Source organism: Bos taurus, chromosome 5, assembly GCF_002263795.3.
Source record: "Bos taurus isolate L1 Dominette 01449 registration number 42190680 breed Hereford chromosome 5, ARS-UCD2.0, whole genome shotgun sequence".
In the NCBI taxonomy this organism is placed as follows: Eukaryota; Metazoa; Chordata; class Mammalia; order Artiodactyla; family Bovidae; genus Bos; species Bos taurus.
Window position 1 is genome coordinate 112,235,333 of NC_037332.1, and position 19,781 is coordinate 112,255,113.

Genomic DNA, 19,781 nt, shown 5'->3' on the forward strand with positions numbered 1-19,781 from the left:
TACAGACATTTCTAGACAAATCACACAGAAGCAAAGTAAACACGTGGATGAATGGTCTGGAATGCACTCTCATCAGATAATGGAAAAATCCAGGCTGTCTTCTGGTGCCCTGCACTAACATCGCCTGGGGCGTGTGTCCGAGTCCCCTGGGTGGTGGTCTCCCTGCCTCTGCCCGGTGGCCGTGGCGGGGAGCATATATTTGGGCGCATTTGTGGAATCCGCAGGATTAGCTGACTTCCTGTGTGCCCCAGGGTTCACCCGCCAGGACGCAGGCAAGATGCACAGGGCCTCTGGCTGGAAGACGCGTGTAGCCTCCCCGGACGTCCACTCTGCTTCCCCATGTGCAGGGTCTGTGGTGTCGGAAGACCTCAGTGGATTCAAGGAAAGTTTGCCCAGCAAGCCTATAAAGCCGCCACCCTGGGCTTGAATGGAATGGCTTGGGGGAGGGGGTAAGGGGGAGTGTTTCTGAGCCTCTGCCTGCACCCACATCCCCACCCCCACCCCTGGCAGCCGCCCCGCGGATCGCTCTGGCTGGCTTGTGCCATCGGTGATTTATGGGCCTCGGGGCCCAGCTGTTGGCCGTGCACGCGGCAGCTGCTCAAGGTTAAGGGGGCCTTACTGAGGGACTCGCGTCACAGGATGGCTTCGGTGCAGTTGTTCCCTCCCGGGGTCAAGGTGGTGATCATGTTGCGGGTCTGGGAGCCAATACCGGAGGAGAGGCGACAGTCCCCCCACCCCGCAGGCAGGCACACATCCACCCCTCACCCAGCTCCAGCTAAGGCCCAGCCTCTACCCTTGGTCTCAATCTTCTCCGTGGCCCACTGATGCCAGGCTAGCAGAGCTGAGTGGTTGTCTAGGAGCAGGGAGTCCACTCCTTCAGGAACATCGTTAGTGGGAGTTGCTCCCGGTTGACCCTGACTGTCACCCAGCCTGGGCGTGCATCAGGGCAGGGGCTGAGAGCAGAAGGGAACAACCAGCTCTTCGTGAAGCCCGTACCGTGTCTGGGCCCCTCGCCAAATGCTTTCCTTGCATTTTCTCATCTATCTCCTGCAACAAGCCAGTGAGGTAGTTTTGACTCAGATGTCCCTGAACCTCCTGAAAACTGAGGTTCAAAGTGAAGGAAACGGGCCAAGATCACACAGCTAGCTGCCTGTCTCTGGACCCAGAGCTTTTAACAACTAAAGTGCTGTGTGTCAGGTGGTCTGCAGAGGGTACAGTATTTCATCTCCTCATCAACTCTAAAAGGCCAGCAGTACTAGCCCCATAAAATTAAAAGGTGCTTGCTCCTTGGAAGGAAAGCTATGACAAACCTAGACAGCGTATTAAAAGGCAGTTTGTCGACACGCGTCTGTCTAGTCTAAGCTCTGGTTTTTCCAGGAGTCATGTACGGTTGTGAGTTGGTCCGTAAAGAAGGCTGAGCGCCAAAGAATTGATGCTTTCGAACTGTGGTGCTGGAGAAGACTCTTGAGAGTCCCTCAGACAGCAAAGAGATCAAACCAGTCAATCCTAAAGGAAATCAACTTTGAATATACATTGGAAAGACTGATGCTGAGGCTGAAGCTCCAATACTTTGGCCACTTGATGCAAAGAGCCAACTCACTGAAAAGATGCTGGGAAAGATTAAGAGGAGGAGAAGAGGGAGACTGAGGATGAGATGGTTAGATAGTATCACTGACTCAATGCACATGAATTTGAGCGAACTCCAGGAGATAGTGGAGGACAGAGTTGCCTGGAGTGCTACAGTCCATGGGATCACAAAGAGTTGAATGTGATTTAGCAACTGAACAGCAGCTAGCCCCATCTGGGAGCTGAGGAGTCAGGTCTGCTGTCTTTCTAAGGTCACGTAGGCAATGAGCAGCCAGGCTGAAACTGCCCTAGTGCCCTTCTTCCTACCCCTTCACCTAACTCCATCCTCTACTGCTTCAGGGGGGCTTCAGAGGGGCCCATCATGGACTTTTTGCCAAAGAGGGCAGAGTCTGGGGTTAGCCCTACATCCTGCTTGCTCTTTCCTGCCCACTCGGCTGCCTGGGACATACTCGGCCCTTGCCCCTTCACAAAACACTCCTCTCCCTTGGCCCACATCACATGGGTATCTCCCACCCCATTATCTGCTCCTATTTGGCCTTCTTTCCTGAACTCCCCTCCTCTCCTCTTTTCCAGCGAGGAAAGGTCCCAGGACTTGATCCCAAAGCTTCTTACCCGCCTACTCATCTCTCCAGTCAGATCTCTCCCGTCCCCATCTGTGGCCCAGTAACTTTCAATTTATTTCTCCTACTCCAGCCTCTCCTCTCAGGAGTCATGCCTGATTGCTTCCTTGCATTTTTTGAACTGTATTGAGATATAATTCACACACCATACCATTTGTTCACTTAGAGCGTACAATTCTATGAATTTCAATATATCCATGGAGTCGTGCAACCATCATCATATAGTCAATTTTAGAACATTTTTATCACCCCCTAAAGAAACCCCATACCCATTAACAGTCGCTCCCCACTTCCCCTCAACTTCAACAGGCCCTAGAAACTAATCTTATTTCTGTCTCTATGAATTTGCTTATTTCTGCACATTTCATAAAATGGGATCATTCATACAGGCAATTCCTTGGATGTCCAGTGGCTAGAACACCACGCTTTCATTGCCAAGGACTTGGGTTCAATCCCTGGTTGGGGAACTAAAATCCTGCAAGCCAGTGGGGCAGCCAAAAAAAAAAAAAAAAAAAGGGATCATGCAATATGTGACATGCTGTGACTATAATGGTGATGTTTTATGCTTTCAAGTTTTATCCATGTTGTAGTATACATCAGTCCCTCCTTTTTAAAAGCCAAGTAATATTTCACTGTACGGGTGTATTGTATTTTCTCTATCCGTTCATCCAGTGATGGCCATTCATGTTGTTTCCACTATGTTTAACTTTTTGAAGAACCGCTTAGCTGTTTGCCACAGAACCGCATTATTTTACATTTCTACCAGCAGTGTATGAGGATTCCAAGTCCTCCACACCCTCACCAACACATGTCATTGTCTATCTTTGACTGCAGCCAACCTAGTGGAAGGACTATTCACTGGACTGACTGATGTTCCCTGTGAAGGACAGGGAACCCAGGCGTGCTGCAGTTCATGGCATCACAGAGTGGGACACGACTTAGTGACTCAACAAGAACAAACCTAGTGGATGGGAAGTGGGATCTTGTTGTGGTTTTGATTTGCATTTCCCTGATGGCTAATGATGTTGAAAATGTTCTCATGTATTTATTGTTGATTTATACATCTTTAGAGAAGTTATTTGTCCTTTTATTATTGAGTTGTAAATGCTCTTTACATATTCTGGATGAGAGTATCTTTTCACTTTCTTGATAGTTTTCCATAATGGCTGCACCAATTTATATCACCACTAACGATGTAGGAGGCTTCCCTTTTCTCCACACCCTCTCCAGCTTATATATAGATTTTTAAAATAATGGCCATTCAGACCAGTCTCACTCTGGCACCTTATTGTAGTTTTGATTTGCATTTCTCTAATAATTAAAAATATGTGGGTGTCCCTGATGGCTCCGTGGTAAACAATCCACCTACCAATGCTGGAGACACGAGTGCCGTCCCTAATCCAGGGAGATCCCACATGTTTGGAGCTACTAAGCCTGTGGGCCACAAGTATTGAACCTGTGCTCTCGAGTCCAGGAGCTGAAACTACTGAGCCCTCTAGCTGCAGATACTGAAGCCTGAGTGTCCTAGAGACCGTGCTTCGCAACTAGAGGACCCACTGCATTGAGAAGCCCTCACACTGCAGTTGGAAAGTGGTACTTGCTCCCCGCATCTAGAGAAAAGCCCAAGCAGCAACAAAGACCCAGAAGAGCCAAAGATAAATAAATAAATAAATAAATAATCTGGAATGCTTCATGAATTTTTGTGTCATCCTTGCACTGGGGCCATGCAAATATTCTCTGTATCATTCCAATTTTAGTATATGTGCTGCTAAAGTGAGCACCTGGATGAACTTTTTTTCCTTGCCTGATTACCCTATCTAGAACCTCCAAAACAATGTTAAATAGAAGTGATGATAGTGGACATTCTTGTCTTGTTCTTGATCTTAGGGGTATATCATGCAGTTCAGTTCAGTCGCTCAGTCGTGTCCAGCTCTTTGCGACCCTATGGACTGCAGCACACCAGGCCTCCCTGTCCATCACCAACTCCCAGAGCTCGCTCAAACTCATGTTCATCAAGTTGGTGATGCCATTCAACCATCTCATTCTCTGTCGTCCCTTTCTCCCACCTTCAATCTTTCCCAGCATCAGGGTCTTTTCCAATGAGTCAGCTCTTCGCATCAGGTGGCCAAAGTATTGGAGCTTCAGCTTCAGCATCAGTCCTTCCAATCAATATTCAGGACTGATTTCCTTTAGGATGGACTGGTTTGATCTCCTGGCAGTCCAAGGGACTCTCAAGAGTATTCTCCAACACCAGTTCAAAAGCATCAATTCTTTGGTGCTCAGCTTTCTTTATGGTCCAACTCTCACATCCATACTGGAAAAACCATAGCTTTGACTAGACGGACCTTTGTCAGCAAAGTAATGTCTCTGCTTTTTAATACGGTGTCTAGGTTGATCATAGCTTTCCTTCCAAGGAAAGAAAAGCTTTTCTTCCATCTTTTAATTTCATGGCTGTAGTCACCATCTGCAGTGATCATATACCATTCAGTCTTTCACAATTATGTTTGTAGTTAATTATGATGGGTTTTTCATAGATTATCTTTGTTAGGTTGTGAGAGTTACCGTCCATTCTTAGTTTGTTGAGTATTTTTATTATTAAACGTTGGATTTTGTCAGATGCTTTTTTCTGTATCTATCGAGATGATCATATGGTTTTTGTCATTTATTTTATCCATGTGCTATATTACATTAATTAATTTTCAAATCCCCAAGACCATCTTCAAGGTCAAGAAGACTCACAGGATTCAGTATGTAGTCATACTCACAGCTAAGTTTTATTATAGTGGAAGGATACAGCACAAAATCAGCAAAGAGAAACAGCATGTGGGGCAAAGTCCAGAGGAAACCAACACAAGCTTTCAGCGTGCTTTTCAAGTGGAAACATACCTAACACCTCCAACAAGTCCTGACAATGCGTGAGATGTTGTTTACCACAGAAACTCATTTGAAATTCAGCATCCAAGGTTTTAAATAAAGACCAGTCATTCAGGCATCCTTTGCCTAGCATGGACCAAAATTCCAGACTCTTAGAAGGAAAGGAGGTATTTAGTTAGCATAAACCACATTATTTGTATACACAGTATAGGCACAGTGAACTGCACTTACCAGTCCTGAAATTCCCGTTTCCAGATGCCAGCCAAGGGCCCACCTTCCAAACCAGCATTTCTAAGGATAGCAGTCTTAAATTCCATGTGTTTACTCCTTTCTGCACAAGATATTAAACCAACCTTGTATTTCTGGAATAAATCCCACTTGATCATGGTGTATAATCCTGTTACATATTTTTTATTTTTATTTACTTATTTATTGAAATATAGCTGATTTACAATATTATGCTAATTTCTGCTGTACAGAAAGTGATTCAGTTATACACATATATTCATTCTTTCCTTTTCATATACTTTTGGGTTCATTTTGCTAGTATTTTGTTCAGGATTTTTGTGTCTAAATTTGTGAGGGTTATTGATCTGTAGGTTTCTTTTCTTGTGATGTATTTGCCTAGTTTTGATATCAGAGTAATACTGGCCTCATGCAACGATTGGGAAGTTTTCTCTCCTGTTTTTGGAAGAGTTGGCCCTTCTAGTCTTTGGAAGATTGATGTATTCATTTCCTTTTGCTGCTGTAACATGTTATCACAAACTTAGTGGCTTAAATTGACAAATGTATTCTTCTACAATTCTGGAGATTGAACATCCAAAAATCAAAAAGTGAGGGACTTCCCTGGCAGTCCAGTGGTTAAGACTTCCTACTTCCAATGTCATGGGTTTGACCCCTGGTCAGGGAACTAAGATCCCACACGCTGCAAGGCACGGCCAAAAGAGAATGAAGTTTTTAAAAAAGGTCCAAAAATTGAGGTGTAATGGGACTGCTTCCTTCTGGAGGCTCCAGGAAAGAATCTTTTTTTTTTTTTTTCTTGCACAAATGTTCACACATTACTTTCTTTTTATTTATTTAGTTTTGGCTTTGCTGAGGCTTTGTTGCTGCACTGGAGCTTGCTTTAGCTGTCGCAAGTGGGGGCTACTCTTCGCTGAGGTGCACGGACTTCTCATTGCAGTGGCTTCTCTCGTTGCAGAGCACGGGCTCTACGTGCACGGGTTTCAGTAGTTTGGCACACGAGCTTAGTTCCTCTGCAGCACGTGGGAGCTTCCTGGATCAGGGATCGAACCCATGTCCCCCGCATTGCAGGTGGATTCTTATCCACTGCATCACCAGGGAAGCCCTCCAGGACAGAATCTTTCTGCTTCTTCCCTTTTCCAGCTTCTAGAAGCTGCTCATGGCTCTTTTCTCCATCATCACAGCCAGTTGAGTAGTAGCTTCTTTTCCAGACTCTTCTTCCCTCTGCTTCCTTCTTGACGTGGCATCCTAACCCTGACTCTTCCATCATCCCTCTTATAAGGACCTTTCTAATTACATCAGGCCTACTCAGAAAATCCGGGATCATCTCCTTATCTCTAGATTCTTGGCTGAATCACATCTGTAAAATTCCTTTTGTCATATAAATTAACATTCACAGGTTCTTTGAATTGCGACAGACAAGGGAATCTTTGGGGAGCCTTTATTCCACCTACCATAATTCTTCTTTGAATGTTTAGTCGAATTTGCCAGTGAAGCTATCTGAGACTGAACTTGTCTTTGTGGGACATTTAAAATTATTAATTGGATATCTTTATTTACAATAGGCGTACTCACATTTTCAGCTTCTCCTTCTTTTTATTTTTTTTTTTAAGTCACATCCGACTCTTTGGGACCCCATGGACTGTACAGTTCATGGAATTCTCTAGGCCAGAATACTGGAGTGGGTAGCCTTTCACTTCTCCAGAGCATCTTCCCAACCCAGGGATAGAACCCAGGTATCCTGCATTTCAGGAGGATTCTTTACCAACTGAGCCACAAAGGAAGCCCAGGTTCTTCTTTTTTGGAATAACTGTATTTATTTTTGGTTGGCTGTGCTGGGCTTTGTTGCTTCACGGGCTTTCTCTTGTTGTGGCAAGCAGGGGCTACTCTTTGTTCCAGCACGTGAGCTTCTTACCGTGGCGGCTTCTCCTGTTGCAGAGCACGGGCTCTAGGGCACAGACTCCGTGGTTGTGGCACATAGGCTTAATTGCCCCGAGGCACATGGGATCCTCCCGGACGAGGGATCAAACTCGAGTCTTCTGCACTGGCAGGCAGCTTCTTTACCACTGAGCCGCTAGGGAAGTCCTTAGCTGCTTCTTCAGGGAGTTTCAATCGTCGTGCTTTTCTAGAATTTGCCCATTTGATCTAAATTATCTAATTTGTTGCAGTGCAGTTGCTCATAGTATTCTCCAGCTTTATGGATGTATAATTTACAAATGAAATTGTATACATTAAAGGCGTACAACACGATGATTTAACCTATGTATACTTTGTGAAATGACTACCACAGTCAAGTTAATTAACACATCCATTATCTCAGATAGTTACTTTTTTTGCATGTGTGTGGTGAGGATGAAAAAAAAAATTAAAACTTCTGGTTACTCAGTCATGTATAACTCTTTGCAACCTCACGCTCCTCTGACCCTGGAATTCTCCAGGCAGGAATACTGGAATGGACAGCCATTCCCTTCTCCAGGGGATCTTCCCGACCCAGGGGTCGAACCCGGGTCTCCTGAATTACAGGTAGATTCTTTACCATCTGAGCCATGAGGGAAGTCCAAAGTCTATTCTCTTAGCAAATTTCAAGTACACAGCATAATATTGGGCAGAGTTTCATTCTGTGCATTAGATCCCCAGGACTTAGTCATCTTATAACTGCAGATTAGTACCCTTTGAGCAGCATCTTCCCATATGGTATCCTCTTATAATCTTTCCTATTCCTTAAGTTTAGTTTAATGTCCCTTCTTTTAGTTGTGATTTTAGACATTTTAATTTTCTTTTTCTCTGATCAGTCTAGCTAAAAGTGTATCACTTTTGTTGACCTTTTCAGAAACCTTTGGGTTTTATTGACGTTCACTCTTGTTTTTCTGCTCTTTAGTTCATTTGTTTTCTGCTCTAGTGTTTATTATTTCCTTCCTTCTCCTTCTTTTGGGTTTTATTTGCTCTTTTTTCTAGTTCCTTAGGGCGGAAGTTTAAGTACTTGATTTAAGATCTTTCTTTGTATTAAAACTAGGCATTTACAGTTATAAGTTGTGCCCTGAGCCCTGCTTCAGCTACATGTTGTGTAGGGGTTAAGGTCATAAGATCAGGACCCACTCCCTAGGTTGAAATTCAGCTCTGCAACTTATTAACCCTTGGCCTTAGGCAACAGCCTCATCTGTAAAATGATATAATATGATAGCAACTGCCTCATAGAATTGTTGTAAGGATTCTATATATATTAATATACTTAAAGGACATAAAACAATGCCCAGAAAATAGAAAGCACTTAATAAGTATAGCTAATATTATTTATTTAACAAATATGCATTGAATCACCACTATGTAGCAGTTTGGTTGTCATGAGAATGATAAACGAGACTAAGGTCCCACTCTCCTGACGCTTGTGTTCCAGCTGGGAGAGACAGACAGTAAATTAATTAATTAGTTAATAATAATTTTAGTCAATTAATTAATTAGTGTGCTAGAGATAAGCTGAGGAACTCTTTTAGATTGGGAAAAGTGGGTTAGGGAAAGTTATATCCAAATGAAATTTGTCAGGGACAGAATATGCCAAGCTGAGGAAAGGGCTCATGTAGAAGTCCCACAACAGGAACAAGAACGGATTGTTTGAGACCCCCTCAGGAAGGCCGGAGGCGGATAGAGGAAGAGTGGTTTCAGAAGAGGTCAATCTGGGACTTTAAATGACTTCATGGGATTCCAGAGTCTGGCTGTTCCGTAGTATTTTTGAATTTTTTGTTGAAGTTATAGTTGGTTTATAATGTCAGGCTTAATTTCTGCTGTACAGTAAAATGATTCATTTATATATGTATATATTCTTTTCATATTCATTTGCATTATGGTTTACCACAAGATATCGAATATAGGTCCCTGTATCTAGGACCTTGTTTATCCATCCTATATATAACAGTTTGCATCTGCTAATCCCAAGCTTCCAGTCCTTCCCTCCCCTCACCCCCTTGGCAGCCACAAGCCTGTTCTCTGTATCTGTAAGTCTGCTTCTGTGTCATAGATATGCTCCTTTGCGTTGTATTTTAGATTCCACACAGAAGTGATATCATACAGTATTTGTCTTTCTCTTCCTGACTTTTAAAATGTTCTCTTCTGAGTGGTTGTTTCCCAATTTGTTACTCTTACAACAATGCAGCACACAGGTTTGTCTCTGCATTCAGCAAGTTTCTAAGATAGATTCCAAAGGTAAAACGATTGGGTTGTATTACTTTTTAATTGGAAACAATGTTATTTAAAAAAATGAATAAATGAGGTACCATACAATGGGGAGTGGGACCCTCTAGGGGCACCACAGCACATTCTGGAAGATTGTCATGTGCTGAGAAGTTAAGCCTTCAGGTAGCAAAGAGCTACTGAATAATAAATTGTTGTTGATCACTTATTAAGTTTATTATGCACCTGGCACTCTGCTTCTTTACATGCAAATTCATATTTCATCCTTGTAAAAATACTCTGCTACAATACTATTGGTCTCCATCATTTTACAGCCAAGGAAACTGAGACGAGGTTAAAATAACTTGCCAGAAAAAGTGGTCCAGCTCATAGGCAGGGTAGGCTGGATTTGAATCTAGGAATCTTGATTCCACTTCTAAGTTTAAGCACTATGTCTGATGGTTGAAGAGTTGGGAATGGGTCAAAGGCAGACCAAAGTGAAGGTGTCTTCTAGCTATGTGAGAACAGCTCTGAGAGTTTTGAAAAAAAATCAATGGTTAAAAAAAAAATGAAATACTTGGTTACCACTCATGACTGAAGTGACTTAGCAGCAGCAGCAGCAGGATACCTTGAATCTACAAGTGAATCCTATTAGTTGCCTTATAATGAACGTGCTCTCTCCCTTTTTCCCCATTGTAATATCACTAAAAGGGCACACAGTCACCAGCATGAAAATAACATCTCTCAGGACTTCCCTGGTAGTACAGTGCATGGCAATCTACCTGCCAATGCAAGGAACACCAGTTAAATCCCTGGTCCAGGAAGACCCCACATGCTGTAGGGCAACTAAGCTCGTGCACCACAACTACTGAGCCCACGCTCTGGAGCCTGTGAGCTGCAACCACAGAAGTCCACATGCCTAGAACCTAGAACTCTACAAACAGGGAAGCTACCGCAATGAGAAGTTCATACCCCGCAGCAGGGAGTCGTCTGCACTTGCCGCAACTGGAGAAAGCCTGAAAGCAACAACGAAGATCCAGTGCAACCAAAAATAATAAATAAATAAAATTACAAAAAATAAATAAATAACATCTCTCACCCTCCTTGCACTAGATGTGACCATGTATCTAAACTCTTGCTGGTGAGCTATAAGTAGAAGTGTTATATGGCAGCTTCTAAGAACAGAAAATAAAACACTGCTGGGGCTCCCTTTGCCTGCTCCTCCATCTTTCCACAAACTTCTGCCTCGTCTAAAGATACTGAATTGGTGCTGAGGTAGGAGGCAGCAGGCCTCTGGACCTGACACCTGGTGTTTGTCAAGTAGAATAAAACCTAGCCTTTGGTCTCACCCAGACATCCCAAGGACAAAGCTATGGCAAAAGCTGAGCTCTGCTAAAGAGATCAGGTGCCCACTCCTGAGGTCAAGGAAGACTTCCCTGTCTGCACATGCACAGGAAGGCTTCTTGAGGGTCAAAAAGGGAGGGGGCCCCACCCCATAATAAATGTGGACATGCACTCACAGGCCTCTGCAGTGGGATCCATCTTAGCAAAAAGTTGTGCATGCATCTAGGTGTGAAGAAAGAAACAAGTTAATTGGCCAAAGCAATAAACAAAGACCCGGAAGGACTGTCCCATACAAATGATTTACATCACCTCTTTACTGCACTCCTCCTCACTCAGGGTGTCTGCACTTCCGTCCGGGTGTGCATTTCTGCCTGGTTTCTGACTTACTGTGCTCCTCCTCACTCAGGATGCCCCCCACTCCACTCTGGGCGTATGTCTCTGCCTAGTTTCTGACTTACCACAGTCTCCCTCATTAGAAAGGATGTCCATACACTTTCTTTCTGAGTGTGTATCTCTGCTGTGCTTCTGAGTTGGATAAATAAACTGTTTTCTGGTGTGCTTTCCCATACATTGTGCTGTGTCTCTAATAACAAACTTTGTACCTGTTTTCACAGTTTTTGTCTCCTTGAAACAATCTTGCTTTCAAACTGGGGAAAGAGCCAGGGCCATTTTGCTTCTGGGCTCTAGCTCCTGGTGGTCTAGTGGCTAGAATTCCTGGTTTTCATTCATGCTACCCAGGTTCAAATTGCCATCTGTTGGATCATAGAAAAAGCAAGGAAATTCCAGAAAAACATCTACCTCTGCTTCATTGACTACATGAAAGTCTTTGACTATGTGGATCACAATAAATTGTGGAAAACTCTTAAAGAAATGGGAATACTAGACCACCTTACCTGCCTCCTGAGAAACCTGTGTGCAGGTCAAGAAGCAACAGTTAGAACTGGACATGGAACAGTGGACTGGTTCAAAATTGGAAAAGGTGTACATCAAGGCTGTATATTATCACCCTGATTATTTAACTTATATGCAGAGTACATCATGCAAAATGCTGGGCTGAAATCAAGATTGCCTGGAAAAATAACAACCTCAGATATATGGTTGATACACTCTAATGGCAGAAAGTAAAGAGGACCTAAAGAGCCTCTTGATGAAGGTGAAAGAGGAGAGTGAAAACCTGGCTTAAAACTCAACATCCAAAAAACTGAGATCATGGCATCGGGTCCCATCACTTCAAGGCAAATAGATGGGGAAAAAGTGAAAACAGTGACATTTTATTTTCTTGGGTTCCAAAATCCAAAGACACAAAATTAAAAGACCCTTACTCCTTGAAAGAAAAGCTATGACAAACCTAAACAGCTTATTAAAAAGCAAGGACATCACTTTGCCAACAAAGGTCTATATAGTCAAAGCTATGGTTTTTCCAGTAGTCATGAATGGATGTGAGAGTTGGACCATATAGAAGGCTAAGTGTAGAAGAATTGGTGCTTTCGAATTGTGATGCTGGAGAAGACTCTTGAGAGTCTGTTGGACTGCCAGGAGATCAAACCAGTCAATCTTAAAGGAAATCAGTCCTGAATATTCATTGGAAGGACTGATGGTGAAGCTGAGGCTCCAATAGTTTGGCCACCTGATGCGAAAAACTGACATTGGAACACTGGAAAAGACCCTGGTACTAAGAAAGATTGAGGGCAGGAGGAGAAGGGGGTGATAGAAGATGAGATGGTGGGATGGCATCACTGACTCAATGGGCATGAGTTTGAGCAAACTCCGGGAGCTAGTAAAGGACAGGAAATCCTGGTGTGGATTCATGGGGTCACAAAGAGTTGGACATGACTTAGTGACTGAACAACATCAACAGCCCAGGTTCAATTCCTGGGCAGGGAACCAAGATCTCCTTGAAGACCGCTCACTGCTCTCCCTCTGAGATCAGTGCCAGAGTCTGAAAGCCACCAGTTAGCCATGGAGGGTGAGCCAAGGCGCTGGAAGCAGCTGAGCAGGGAACTTTGTGGAGTGAAGCTTCTATTCCTGCCCTGAGCTGCAAGCATCTGATATTTTCTATTCTATTCTAACTTATTTAAAAAACAAAAAAACAAAAAAGTTGGCTGTGGCCCACTTGACATCACAACACACTAATATTCCCAACAGGGCAGGAATACTGGAGAACTGGTAGAGAAAGTTCAGTCTTTGGGTGTGTTGGGTGCTGTTTGCTTTCAAGAGTTCTCAGAGAGCAGGACACAGAAGCGCTCCAGTCTTCAGCAGAGGTGCAAAGGAATGTACTCTGCTGGCAGCCCCCAATCCAAATTGTCCAAAAGTTCCATAACACAGAGAAGATTCGGGGCTGAAAGAAGCCATCTGCTTTGGTATTTCAAACCTAAGCAATTACAAGGAGTGGCTTAAAGCAATGAGAGATAAGGCTAACTTTCCCCCAGAGGCCAGGAGCCTGAAGGCAAAAATGGGATTAAGGAATGTGCCTCCCCACCCTGTTTTAGAGGCTTTGAAAGTGGCGGCCATCAGGCTCAGCCCTGGGATTCACTTGTAGACCAAAACGCGTGCTTAGTTCCTCAATCGTGTCCAACTCTGCGACCCCATTAACTGTAGCCCCCAGCTCGTCTGTCCATGGGATTCTCCAGGCAAGAATACTGGAGTGGGTTGCTATTTCCGACTCCAGGGGATCTTCCCAACCCAGGGATCAAACCCACGTCTCCTGCAATGGCAGGCAGATTCTTTACCCCTGAGCCACCAGGGAAGCCCATAGACCAAAGTATCCAGGCCTAAAAGTTATATGTAGGTGAGCTCTTTGGCTGTGGTCACTTCCTTGCACAGGAAGCAAATAATCTGGAGCTGCTCAGAGAAAGAATTAAACAGTAGTTCCAAAAAAAAAAAAAAACAAACAGTAGTTCCCACTCGTCCTCGGGGGACACGTTTCAAGACCAGCAGTGGGTGCCTAAAACCACAGATAGTACGGAACCCCATACATACTGTTATTTCTAGCATCACTACTCTTGATCTTTGGGGTCATTATGATGTGAAATGAGTAATCTGAACACAAGCACTGGGACATTGAAATAGTCTATCTGATCACCAAGAAGGGTGCTAAATGTCTTCTCCATGGGAAATATGTGCAGTGTGGATACACTGGACAAACGGATGACTCATGTCCCTGCAGGAGAGAGCTGGACGGGGCAAGATTTCATCACACTTCTCGGAACACTGTGCAATTTAAACTTATGAATAGTTTGCTCTGGAGTTATCCAATTAATATTTTCTGATGGCGTTTGACCCTGGCTAACTGAAATGGGGCAAACTGTAAGTGAAACTGAAACCGGGGATAAGAGGGGACTACTGTATTAGCAAAGAAACCACGAACTTGAGAACATCTGTGACTACTCAACCCTGAAGGAAACCCGCCTCAGCAGGAGGCAAGCACTGAAACTATGCGGCCTCAGTAAGCCACCTCCCCAGTGCCCACCTTCCTTGCGTCCTTGGAGAGTAATGGACATTTTCAGAACAGTCATTGTGATTATCTTGTTCTCACTCCACTTACGTGTGTCTGTGCTCGGTTGTATCCAACTCTTTGCCACCCCATGGACTGCAACCCACCAGGCTCCTCTGCCTCAAAAGATCTATTTCCAAACTCCCTCAAATGAGGCTCTGCACAGGACAGCCTTGCTGCATGGCAGCTGGATTTTCCCAGAGTAAACCATCCAAGGGAAAGGGAAAGTTAAGCCCACAAGACAGAACCACCATCTTTTCATGAGCTAATCTTGAAAGTAACATTCTGCCACTTCTCCTGTATTATCTTCTCTGTACGCACATGCTCAGTCACTCAGTCAGGTCCAACCCTTTTGTGACCCCATCGACTGCAGCCAGCCAAACTCCTCTGTCCATGATTTCCCAGGCAAGATTACTGGAGTGGCTTGCCATTTCCTTCTCCAGGGATCTTCCTGATCCAGGGATTGAACCTGCGTTTCCTGCATTGGCAGGCAGATACTTTACCACTGAACTACCTGGGAAGCCCCTCTTACTCCACTGCTGCTGCTGCTGCTGCTAAGTCGCTTCAGTCGTGTCTGACTCTGTGCAACCCCATAGACGGCAGCTCACGAGGCTCCCCGGTCCCTGGGACTCTCCAGGCAAGAACACTGGAGTGGGCTGCCATTTCCTTCTCCAATGCATGAAAGTGAAAAGTGAAAGTGAAGTTACTCAGTCGTGTCCGACGCCTAGCGACCCCATGGACTGCAGCCTACTAGGCTCCTCCGTCCATAGGATTTTCCAGGCAAGAGGACTGGAGTGGGGTGCCATTGCCTTCTCCACTAGTATATATTTAAAGATAGTTTGTCTTTTAGTTTTTAGGTTGCACCTTTATCTGAACCAGGACTTCCCTGGTGGCTCAGACGGTAAAGCATCTGCTCACAGTGTGGGAGACCTGGGTTTGATCCCTGGATTGGGAAGATCCTCTGGAGAAGGAAATGGCAACCCACTCTAGTACTCTTGCCTGGAAAATCCCATGGACAGAGGAGCCTAGTAGGCTACAGTCCATGGGGTCGCAGAGTCAGATGCGACTGAGTGACTAAACTTTAAAAACTTTTATCTGAACCCGATAGGTAGTTACAGACTTAGGTTATAGTTTGAGCTGGATACAGTGGGATTTGGAAGTTTCTTTATTGGGGAGCAGGTAAGTATGTTTTATAAGTGGAGAGAAAAATATATAGGGTGATGATTTAATTTACCATCCAAACTAGGACAATTTTTAAAAACTGTTTGTTTTTGAGGGGGGATTCAGGTTGAGCTGTGTGGAATGAGAAATCTTAGCTCCCCAGCCAGAGATCGAGCTTGTGCCACTGCCATGGGAGCGCAGACTCTTAATCATCAGAGTGCCAGCAAAGTCCCTCTCCAAAAAGCCATTTATTTTAATATTATTTATTCAGATGTTAATGTAATTGTGTGTGCATGTTTAATTTAATAGCACATATAAAAACTGTACACATTTAAAGTGTATGAATTAAAAAATTTTGACATATATAAACCATCATCACAATCAGGATAATGAACTTAGCCATCACCTCTTCCAAAGCTTCCTAGTGTTCCTTGGTGATCCTTCCCGCTTAACTTTCTTGTTCAGTCACTCTCAGTCATGTCTGACTCTTTGCAGCCCCATGGACTACAGCACTCCAGGCTTCTCTGTCCTTCACCATCTCTTAGAGTTTGCTCAAACTCATGTCCATTGAGTTGGTGATGCCATCCAACCATCCCATCCTCTGTCATCCCTTTCTCCGCCTTCAATCCTTCCCAGCATCAGGGTCTTTTCCAATGAGTTGGCTCTTCCCATCAGGTGGTCAAAGTGTTGGATACCTCTCTAGGCCACCACTGTATACTCCCACTATACAGTAATGTGCATTTTTTAGAGTGTATATAACTGCTATGTATGAATATGGCATATACTATTTTTTATAATTTTATTTATTTCATTGTTTATCTTATTTTTGTCTGCGCTGGGTCTTTGTTGCTTTGGGCGGGCTTTCTTTAGCTGTGGCAAACAGGGGCTGCTCTTGATTGCAATGCACAGGCTTCTCAGTGTGACAGCTTCTCTTGCTGTGGCACACAGCCTCTAGAGCTGGCGGGCTTCAGTAGTTGTGGCTCCCTGGCTTAGTTGCTCTGAGGCACGTGGAATCCTCCCAGATCAAGGACAGAACCCGTGACCCCTGCACTGGCAGGTAGATTCTTAACTGCTGTGCCACCAGCGAAGTCCCAGCATATACTACTTTACTGGCTTCTTTCACTCAATATAATCATTTTGAGATTCATCTATCTTATTGTAGGTATCATCAACATATTCCTTTTTTACTACCAAACACTATTCCATTGTATGGATATACCAGAGTTTGTTTATCCGTTAACCTCTTAATGTATGTTGGGGTTGTTTCCATTTGGGGGCTATTGCAAATAAAGCTGCTCTGAATTGCCATTATTTATAATGGAAATATATGCTTTCTTTTCTCTTAGGTAGATACCTTAAGCTTTTTTTTCACTTTTTAAAAACTGTGGCAAAATACACATAACATAAGATGCTTCATTTTAACAGTTTTTAAGTGTTCTGTGGCATTAAATACATTCACGTTATTGTGTTACCATCACTCTATACATTTCTAGAACCTCTTCATCATCCCAATAGAAACTCCTGTACCTGTGAAACGATAACTCTCATTTCTCCCACCTCTCAGCCCTGGTAACCACTTTCTGTCCTTATGAATTTGCCTATTCTGGGTAACTCGTATCAATGGAGTAATATAGGATCTGTCCTTTTGTGTCCGGTTTCTTGCACTTAACATAGTGTTTTCAAGGTTCCTCCATGTTGTAGCGTGTCTCAGTATTTCATTCTTTTTAACAGCTGAATAGTATTCCTTTGTAGGTATATTTCACGTTTGTTTATTCTTCAGTCTGTTGATGGACACTTGGTTGTTTCCACCTTTCGGCTATTGTGGATAATGCTTCTATGAGTATATATAGGTATCTGGTATATAGCTATCTGTTTGAGTTCCTACTTTCCGTTATTATTTTTTTAACTTATTTTTAATTAGAGGATAATTGCTTTACAATGTCGTATTGGTTTCTGCTGTATAAGAATGTGACTCAGTCTTAAGTGTATGTATATTCCCTTTCTCTTGAGCCTCTCCCCCACCTCCACCAACCCAGCCCTCTAGGTCATCCCAGAGCAGCAGGCTGAGTTCTCTGCGTTATGCAGCAACTTCCCACTGGCTATCTATTTTCACAAGGGAGTGTATATTTGTTAACGCTACTCTCCATTTGTGCCACCCTCTCCTGCCCCCACTGTGTCCTCAAGTCCATCTTCTATGTCTGTGCCTCTGTCCCTGCCCTACAAATAGGTTCATCAGTACCTTTTTCCTAGATTCTATATATATATATATATGCACTAATATACAGTATTTGTTTTTCTCTTTCTAACTTACTTTTCTCTGTATGACAGTCTCTAGGTTCATCCACCTCATTTCAATGGACTCAAATTCATTCCTTTTTATGCCTGAGTAATATTCCATCGTATATATGTATCACAACTTCTTTATACAGTCATCTGTCGATGGACGTCTAGGTTGCTTCCTTGTCCTGGCTGTTGTAAATAGTGCTGCAGTGAACATTGGGGTACACGTGTCTTTTTGAATTATGGTTTTCTCAGGGTATATGCCCAACAGTGGGATTGCACGGTCACATGGTACTTTTATTCTTAGTTTTTTAAGGAATCTCCTTACTGTTCTCCATAATGGTTGTATCATTTGCATTCCCACCAATAGTACAAGACGGTTCCCTTTTCTCCACATCCTCTCTAGCATTTATTGTTTGTAGATTTTTTGATGAGGGCCAGAAGATCAGTGTGAGGTGTTACCTCATTGTAGTTTTGATTTGCATTTCTCTAATAATGAGCAATGTTGAGCATCTTTTCATGTGTTTGTTGGCCACCTGTATGACTTCTGGGGAGAAGTGTCTGATTAGCTCCTCTGCCCATTTTTTGATTGAGTTGTTTGTTTTTCTTTTTAATTCTTTGGGGTATATACCTAGAAGTAGAATTGCTGGATCACATCATTGGAACTACTGATGCTGAAGCTGAAGCTCCAATACTTTGGCCACCTAATGTGAGAAGCCAACTCATTGGAAAAGACCCTGATGCTGGGAAAGATCGAGGGTAGGAGGAGAAGAGGGTGACAGAGGGTGACATGGTTGGATAGCATCATCATCTACTCAATGGATATGAGTTTGAGCAAACTCCAAGAGATAGCGAAGGACAGGGAAGACCCGTGTGCTGCAGTTCATGGGGTTGCAAAGAGTTGGACATGACTTAGTGAATGAACCACAATGGCAATTTTATTTTTAACTTTTTGAGGAACCACCAAACTTTTCCCTTTTCTGCCCTTTTGAGTGAAAAGGAATTCTATTAATACACAGATAATCGTGTAAGCTGTGGCAATCCCATGCAAATTGGGATGTATGGTTGTCTTTTGTGTGTATAGACATACGGAAGAAATGTGGCAGAGAAAATTGTTTCCCTGTATATGTTCTCTGCTTGGCCTATAAAATTTAGGGGTGCATGTGGCTACTCAGAATGAAATCTATATTTCCAAGGCTGCCTTGTGACAAGGCATAACTGTGAAACTAAGTTCTGGCCAGTGGGATATGTAACAGCCGCTACAGTTTCCAGGGAGGGTTCTTACAGGAATCTCTTTCTCCTGACTGGGATGGAAATATCCTGGCTGCTAGATCTCAGAACAGAGATGATTAGGAAAGGAAGATGCACAAGGCAGTGAGATGGGGTTGAAGGAGGCTGGGTCTCTCATGCCCACTGGAATCCCTAATGCCAGCTGTGGACCATCTACCTCTGGACTTACACCAGGGGCAAAATTAAATTTTTGTTTGGTTTGAGGTTTTCTAATTCTAATTCTTCCAGGTATTCTCAGTAGCTAGTTATTGATTGTTTTAGTGCTTGAAATGTGATAGTTATGATCTTGGGGTTAAGTTGGTGGAAACCCAACCTTAAGTCTGACTTTCTTTGATTTGTTCAGCGCTAGACAATTTCAAGCTCCCTCACCCAATACACCTCCTCCTTCCTTTTCTTCTCAGCCCTGTGCTCCCCCTTCTGTGGCAAACAAAGCCCCTCAGCCTGGACCCTCACTTCCAGCAGCTTTCTCTCACTGGCAACCGGAGAAGCTGGCTGTGTCCCAGCAGCTACGGGAAAGAGGCTCCTCCGGGCCCCCTCACCTTCTACTCCCGGAGCTCTAACTCTGCAGTCTCCTCCTGCCAGCCCTTCACTGTTTGTCTCTTCAAGCCACCTCCCGCCACTGTTTACTCATTGAAAACTCGGCACCAGGGCCCCAGGCAGGGGCAGGCAGTGGAAAGCAAAGGGGTCAGAGAGCTGGGCTCATGGTTGACCTCGGGGTCTGAACTGCT

General features: G+C 43.8%; 1 non-coding gene across 1 annotated transcript; it reads right to left on the reverse strand.

The window, feature by feature from the left end:
* Window positions 1-3,881: 3,881 nt before the first annotated feature.
* Window positions 3,882-3,988, reverse strand: LOC112446911 (U6 spliceosomal RNA). The gene has a single exon (XR_003034987.1). It is a non-coding gene; the product is annotated as a U6 spliceosomal RNA (small nuclear RNA).
* Between the last annotated feature and the right edge of the window lie 15,793 nt (window positions 3,989-19,781).